Below are 8400 nucleotides of genomic sequence, written 5' to 3' on the forward strand. Positions count from 1 at the left end.
GAACAAACACCTGATACTTTCCCCTGTTTTTTTGATATTGCAATGGAACTTTATCCCCTACATATCTACTGTATAATGTTGGTGTCTAGATGCTCCCCCACCAGACTGAGATTTACATAAGTATTCAAAGCTTTCCTTCTTCTAATACTTTTATTTTAAAAAAGTTTCATCTTTATTGTAAAGATCGTGAACAGGGGGGTTACAGTTATATAAGTAAGGTAATGATTACATTTCTTTTTAATACCTTGTCAGTGTGAGGATTCTAAAACTAAGGTTATAAGCAAGTGACGTAATTGTAATTTTTTTGTGTATATTAGCTACAGCAACACATGGAATATAATTTCAAGTGTATGTAGGTCACCATGGAGACGCAGTGCGAGCAGGTAGCCGTTAAGCCGTGAAGGCGCAGCTTAGAACACTTTATGGGACCAGAGCTTGGGCTCCTGGCCCCCAGTTTCCCTGATGGCGAACCACTCACGGGTGCGTGATGCCTCAGTTCATCCACCTCCACTTCCCAAGCAGCAGGCCTGACGCCAGGCTACATGCAAGTGCAAAAGGGTCATGGCACAGGGTGAGGCCTGGGGTTATCCCCGCCCTTCGGAGACATCGGCTTCCGGGGCAGTCGCAGGTAGGGGCTTGTCTGGCCTGCCAGTTCTCTCTAGGTGTCCTGTTCGGACCTCTGGAGTTCCTGTCTGTCATTCGCCCTCGCCTCCCTGCCAGCCACCTTAGCTAACTTAATGCAGGAATATCTCAGCGCACTTGCCACAGAGATGGCTTACAAGGGGCAGAAGCTAGCTGAACAGATGTTTCAAGGAATTATTCTTTTTTCTGCAATAGTTGGATTTATCTATGGGTGAGTGGCTGAACAGTTCAGGTGGGCAGTCTATATAGTTATGGTCAGACTTGCTTTTTCGTGTTTGCAGACACTTCCTCCATGGCCAGCTACGGAACACATCCCCTCAAATGGTTACTTGTTCATGACTCAGGAACAGAAGACAAGAAAACAGGGTATAGAAAATTTAAAAGGCATGCTAAATATGAATGAGGTTTTCATGACTCAACACCTACTTTTGCTTTCTCTGAGATGATTAAATTGCTATCATAACCAAATCATGAGCTTAAAACCCCTAGTCTCATAAACACAGCTGCACATAGATTTAGTTTTCTTTATATTTCAAAAGCAGTTAGAAATAACTCAGTTATGTTAGACTTATATTTTAGACCTATTCTTTGTAATCTTGTTATGAAATGGAAACAAAAACACAAGTGTGCAGTGTTTCTTCCAGGTGAAAATTATGAATACCTCATAAATGACAGTCAAAAACCGTGTGTGTAAGTTCTCTGGCTGAGCATACTAGTGAAGATTATTTGATGAGGAGAAGAAATGATAATAAGCAAATCCTAAACAGTGGGTTGTGAAGGCAGGATATTATTTTGCAAGGATTCTCTTCAAGGCCCCTGTGATTGCTTTATTTCTCAGCCTGTAGAAAAGGTGGTTCAGGGCTGAGGTGACCATTGTGTAGAAAAAGAAGAGGAGCTTGTCATGTTTGGGCCTATGTAAAGAAATGTGAATGACACACATGACAATGACAGACCCATAATGTATCCCAAGTACAACCAGAAGTGCAGGTGACCAGGGCTTTATTCCATCCTTCATTTGAGGGGAGGAATTAATGTGTAAGAGACCAGAATGGCAGCAAGTGGTAATCAGTAACATCAAACTCATCATACAAACCATAAAATTCTTATCTAGATGCATCTGCACAGGCCAACTTCAGCCATGGTAGTATATCACAGTTTATGTGTTTAGCCATCTGGTCTTTGCAGAAGGGATAGTTCAAAAAGTATGTGGCATATCCAAGGCTGCTCATAGAGGTAAGGATCCATAATGTGGTCACCAGAATCCAAATGAAATATGGTTCTATGCATATCATGTAGTTCAGAGGATGCCAAAGACCACATACTTGTCATAAGATAAAGAACCTCTGCCCCACATTGTATCAGTTCCAGGAATTCAGAAAGGCATAGGCTCCAAAGGAGATGTTGCTCTCTCTATAAAGAAAGTTTGTGATGGCCTTGTGATAAAACTTGATGTGAGGATTGGAGAGATCTGCCTATGCAGCAGGTACATGGGCACATGGAACCTCACATCCATGTGATAGCAAGGACCAGTAGTCCATTACAGGTCAGTGATTGTGTACAGAGCAGTTCAGGTAGCCTGCTGTCATTCAGAATGCCTAGGAAGTTGAAGCCTATTTCCAAAGTAGAGTTGCAGAGCTTCATCTTTAGGTGGTCTCCTAGAATCAGATATTTAGTGGAAGCCTTACTAAGAGATTTAAGCCAATATTTGTTAGGTACTCAGGCCAACAAAGTTAGTCAACAGAAATTTCATCTTTATCCCCTATGTTTTTTTTATTGTGAAAATACTGTACAGAGGGGTTACAATTACAGGGGCAAGATAATGAGTACATTTTATCCCCTATGTTTTGCCTTTGCTTTCTGACTTTCTAAATGTTTCCAGTGAGTGATAATGGTATTTCAGTGAAATGGGTAAAAGTCACGTTGACTATTACTAACCATTAACTTTATAGTATATATAAATCACTGACTAGAATATGCCTGCGCACATATATTCATAGAGACAAAAATTCCTTGGTTCATAATAAAAAAAAGAATTTTTGTGCTTAAATTCTACTTGGGACCACTGTTCATTTTAAAGGATGATTCATAACATGTGCCATTTTCTTCCTTGACCTGATGTCTGCATTTATTTTCTGATCTCAAAGTTGTTAGCTTCCTGAATACAGGAATCTCTGGAAAATTGTTGGCCTAAGCCTGAAAAGTGTCTCCTCCAGTTGTCAGCCCGAAATGCATGTCTTTCAGCTCTCCTCAGGGTGGAACCTTTTTTCATTTTTAATATATTTTTTATTGTAAAAATACTGCATATAGGGGCTACAGTTACATGAGTAAAGTAATGAGTACATTTCCCATCGAACATTGTTACCCCCCCTTGGTTTTCTCCCTGCCATCCCTTCCCTCCCCACCTTCACAACCCATTACTCTCTCCTCCAAAGTTGTAAAGTTCATTTTCATCATAGGGTCTTGTACATGTCAGCCTTTCAATGGGTCATTGTGTATCCTTATTTCAGCATTTTGTTATTTCCCTTCCCATCCCCAAATTAGAAAAATGTACATACAAGATGTAGGGCACCCGGTTCAAATACAGTGAAAACGCGTTATACAATGGAGTAGAACATACAAACGAAGCAAAAAAAATCACATAATACTTTATGAGTACATTAATAACAACAGCAAGGAAGATAAAACCTCTTATGTCCCTATGTTGGGGTTCATTTCGCTTAGGATAGTCTTATATGGTTATATGTACATAGCTTTTGATATTTTCTGCTTGTCTTAGAATTTTACTAGTTATTGCAAAAAAGGGAAACCATGGGTCCTATGTTTCTTTGCGCCTGTCTTACTTCATTTAATATAATTTTTTCCAGGTCTTTCCATTTCCTAACAATGGGCCGAAGTCATTCTTCCTGATGGAGGCATAGAATTCCATTGTATGTATGTATGTATGTATGTATGTATGTATGTATGTATGTATGTATGTATGTATGTATGTATGTATGTTTGTATGTAATCACATTTTTGATCCATTCATCTACTGAAGGGCATCTGGGTTTTTACATATCTTAGTTATGGTGAATAATGCTGCAATGAACATAGTTGTGCTGGTAGCTTTAGTATGGCCTTGTTTGTGATTGTTTGGGTAAATGATCACTCAGCAGGAAATTTGAGAAATCCTTCTCATCATTATAGAGACTGATGGATCTCTTGCATTTCCTGCTGTTGTATGGTATGCATTGTCTGCCGGTCTTGTTTGCCTGGAATAGGTCTGTTTCAGCTCTGCAAATGAAGGTGGTTTTCCTGTCAAGGGTTGTTTAGTTAGGAGGAAAAGTTCTCAGCAAGAAATGTCTCCTCCATTTGTCTTTCCCATGGATGTCTTTGAGTCCTTAGTTACTAGGCATGGTATCCAAGTCTTCTGGTGCCCCCCTAACGCCCCATCCCATGGATGGAGTATGTGTCATCATGGAGTAATTCTGCTTCTATGCCTTTATGTTTTGCATTGTCTTTGTCAATGGTCACCATGGCAAACAGGTATTCTGGCAACTCACCCACAGAATGTAACTCTCAGCCTCCCTGAATTTGGAATGTCTGAGGTCCAGTTTCTCTCAACTGTGCTTGCAGCCCTCCTCAGAATGGAAAGTGCTTTCTCCATGCTCCTGAGCATGTACTGTTTGTGATGCCCAGCATCTCCCTGGACTAGAGCTCTTCCCCTCATGCTCTAGTGTATAGTGTCTGTTTTCCTGCTCCTCAGCCTGCAATGATTTTTTTTTGTTTCACTTCCCCCTGCCTGGTAAGTGTTTATTCCCATTTTCCTCAGCCTGAAAACTATGTCTTCCAGCTCGCCTCAGTGTGGATCTATTTCTTCTAGTTTCGAGGAAGGGAAATATCAAATCCAGGCCCATACTACCTGGAATCCCTCTCCTTCTGCTCACCTCAACAAAGAGTGTACGTAGTGTAATTCTGTATAGCCTGGAATGCATTTGATCCTGCTCTCCAGGGGAAGGAGTTCATATATCCTGATGTCCTGAACATTGAAGCCATCTAGTCCAGCTCTGGTCAAGAAGGTAAATGTCCAGTGGAGTAGTTCCATTCTTTCAGAATGGAATATATGTATAATTGCCCTCCTTAGGGCCTTTGGCTTCCTTTTCTCCAGCATGAAATGTTATTTTCTCCATTGTGATCTGCCTGACATTAGTCATTTCCTTTTCAGAGCATGGGACTGATTTTTGCAGTGTCCCTATACCGTGGGATCTGTCCTCTCCAGCTTCCGGGCAGGGTTTCAGTTTATCTGGCTTGAGTCTGGTGGAAATCCTTGTGCAACATATCTACATAAGCATAGCATGGGTATCCTTGAATATTCTGCAACCTAGAAGAGATGTCCCTGAGAACTCCTCAATATGAAATGCATCCAAGTGCTCATCTAAGTGAGGGATGTTGTTTTGTTACAGTGTACACAGAGGTATGTGTTAATATTGGGTTGTTTATGGTAGACTTGCCACTTTCATTCCTTCCCTACATAGTTTCTTCCTAAGGTAGAATTAATTCTATCCCTTCTCTCCTCAGCTTGGACTTCCAACTGCTTAGGCTCTCTTCAACAGGGAAAGTGAACATCTCGGGCTCCCTCAGCATGGAATATTTCTCCAGCTTTTATTCTCCAAGAAGTAAGTGTGTGCTTGAGCACTGTGTAGCATAGACTCTGTCTTTTCCATTTGTCCTTATCTTACAAAGCAGTTCCTTCAGCAGTTCTCAGCAAGACATGTTTAGATTCCAGTTATCTTTGAAAGGCAGTGTATCCACTCTTGCTTTACCTAGGTGGGATACCTGTTGTCAGGATCTCACCAATGCCTATGTTCAATTCTGTTTGGCAAGGGGTCTGTCCCCTCAAGTCTTGGTCAGCATGTATGGTTGGTAGAGTGCTCCTTGTCATGGACTAAGTGTATTGCAGCTCTGCTCAGCTTGGATGTTGTGCAGCTCCTCCAGGTGGGCACACAATGGATGTGTCAATTCCAACTCTGCCATCATGATCTCTTCCTCAAGGGATACATGTTACTACATGTTACTCCTTATGGTCCTGACATGAAATTCATAAACAGGTGCTCAATAATTTTAGAAGATGTGCTCTCCTGCTCAACAAAGCATGAAATTAATCTTCTGCAGATCACTTGAGATGGGAGTAAGGTTGTCAGGCACCAGTCATTTATACCTGTCATCCGGCTACTCTGGAGTCTCAGACCTCAATAACTGGGTTCAAAAGCAGCTTGTGCAGGAAAGTCAGTGAGAGTTTATCTGCAATTACCCAACAAAAAATGCAAGTGGAGCTGTGGCTTCAGTGTAGAGAAACTGTCCTTGAGCAAAACACCCCAGAGAGAGCACTGAAGCCCTGAATTCAAGTCAGAGGACTGTCACATTACTCACAAAACCAAAACTAAGAAAAGAATGAAATATAACCATCTCTTCTTAGCTTGCATTGCCTGCATTCTGGCTCTCCTCTTAAGTGAGATTTAGCTAATGTAGCTTGCCTGAACAGGATATTAGTGAGATCCTTTTTTTTTTTTTTTGGTCGGTCTTGGGGCTTGAACTCTGGGCCTGGGTGCTGTCCGTCAGCTTTTCAGCTCAAGGCTAGCTCTCTACCACTTGAGCCACAGCTCCACTTACTGTGAGATACTTCTTACCAGCAGAGACAGAGCTCTTCCATTTTCACAGTTTCAGTTATTACATTGCCAGCAGGCCTTCTCTGTATATAAAACATCTCATTCAGCCTTGCAAATCAAGGTAGGTTTCCTGTGAAGGATCCTACAGCATGAAGGCAAAAAGCTTCTGCCCCTCTCATCAAGGAATATCTCCTACATTTATCCTGACCATGGAAGGCTTTGACTCTGGTCCTACTAGTCATAGAATCAAGTCTGCCATTTCCCGCATGGATGGAATGAGTGTCATCTTGGATTACTTCTTCTCCAGCACTGTACACTTGGAGTTCTTTGTCTCTGAAAATCATTACCTGGGAATGTGGTTATTCAGTGCACCTCCCCATGGAATGTGTCTCTCTGAGTCCCTGAATATGGAATATGTCTGTTCCAACCTCTTTCAACTTGGGAAATGTCCCCTCTAGTTTAGGCAATAGTTAATTTGTCTACTGAAGTTCTCCTAAGAATGGAAAATGGCTCCTCCATCCTCCCGACTATGGAAGGTATGAGCTGCTAAGCGTCTTACCAAAGAATGGGGCTTTTTCCGGTATGCTCAAGTGGATCATGCCTGTTCTGTTTCTCCTCATATGGAATGGATTTTGTTTGCTTGTCCTCAGCCTAGATAGTGTCTCCTCCAGTTGTCAGCCTGAACTGCATGTCCTTTAGCTATCTTCAGGCTGGATCCATTTTTTCAAGATAAGAAAAATGTAAATGTCAATCTTAACTTATCTGGAATCCATTTCTTCCTCCTCCTCAGCAAAGAAAACAGTTAAAATTCTATTATACAGCTGTAGTACTGGCTTGGTACTGGCACATGAACAGGCTTGAGGACCAATGAGATAGAATTGAAGATCCACAAATGGACCTACAGACATGTGGCCACCTAATCTCTAATAAGGGAACTAGAAATAGAGGATGGATGAAAGACAGTCTTTTCAACAAATGGTGCTGTCAGAACTGGCTAAACATGGGTAGGAAACTGAAATTGACTCCAGTGAACCAAGACCTCAGTGTAAGACCAGATTTCCTGAAACAAGTATAGAAAAGTTTGGGGGAAACATTAGGACTTCTTGGCTCAGGTTGAAACTTCCTAAGTCAAGATCCAGAAACACAACAAATTAAAGAGAGCTAGATAAATGGGATTGCATTCATCTGTAGAGTTTCTGCAGACCAAAGGACATAGCTAGCAACATAAATAGAAAGTCCAGAGACTGGAAGATCTTTACTAGCTATACAACCAACAGGAACCTCATACTTAGAGCTCAAAACATTAAATGCCCCCAAACAAATGCTCAAATAAACAACTACTCCATTAACCAGATGTCTGAAGACTAAGAAACTTCTCTGAAGAAGAAATAAGAATGGCCGATAGACACATGAAGAAATGTTCAACCTCTCTTGCCATCAAAGAAATGCCAATCAGAACAACGTTTGATTCCACCTCAGCCCAGTTAGAATGGCCAGTATAAAGCAAACTAATAATAACAGATGCTGGCAGGGCTGTGACCAAAAGGGAATGCAATGTAATGCTTTTCTGCACAAATGCATGTACTACTTCTCTCCAGGAAAGACAGTATCTTCATTCCAATTCTTCTCGCCACTGAAGCCATCTAGTTCAGCTTGGTCAGGAAGGTGAATGTCCAGTTCAGGTGTCTTTCTCATTGAATCAGTATGTTTCATTCTACTCAGCATGGATTACATGTACAACTGTCCTTCTTGGAATGGAAGTCATCTATTCTAGTTCTCAGGAAGGTGTGTCATTTTCTTCTCACTCTAGCATGAAGTCCTATTTTTTTCTGTGTCATCATCCTGACATTTATCTTTAACTTCTCAGTGCATGTTATTTATTTCTTCAGACTCTATTCCAGAATTAGTATATCTATGGGAGCTTATTTGCATGGTGTATTTTTCTCAAATATTTTTCTATGCAGAATCTGTCTGCAGCATATCCACTTAGCATAGCATCGGTCAACTCCAGTATTCTCCAATGTGAAGGTGATATCAACTGTGGGGTCCCCAGTATGAAATGGGGCTAACCACTCTTCTTAACAAGGAATGTGTTTTTTTCAATACATGGTTC

At 41.2% G+C, this 8400-nt stretch overlaps 1 pseudogene; it reads left to right on the forward strand.

Moving 5' to 3' along the window:
- Positions 1–561: 561 nt before the first annotated feature.
- Positions 562–1045, forward strand: LOC138838189 (signal peptidase complex subunit 1-like; annotated as a pseudogene).
- The last annotated feature ends 7355 nt before the right edge of the window (positions 1046–8400 follow it).

Source organism: Dipodomys merriami, unplaced genomic scaffold (genome assembly GCF_024711535.1).
Source record: "Dipodomys merriami isolate MVZ:Mamm:240054 unplaced genomic scaffold, mDipMer1.0.p SCAF_10, whole genome shotgun sequence".
Taxonomy (NCBI): domain Eukaryota; kingdom Metazoa; phylum Chordata; class Mammalia; order Rodentia; family Heteromyidae; genus Dipodomys; species Dipodomys merriami.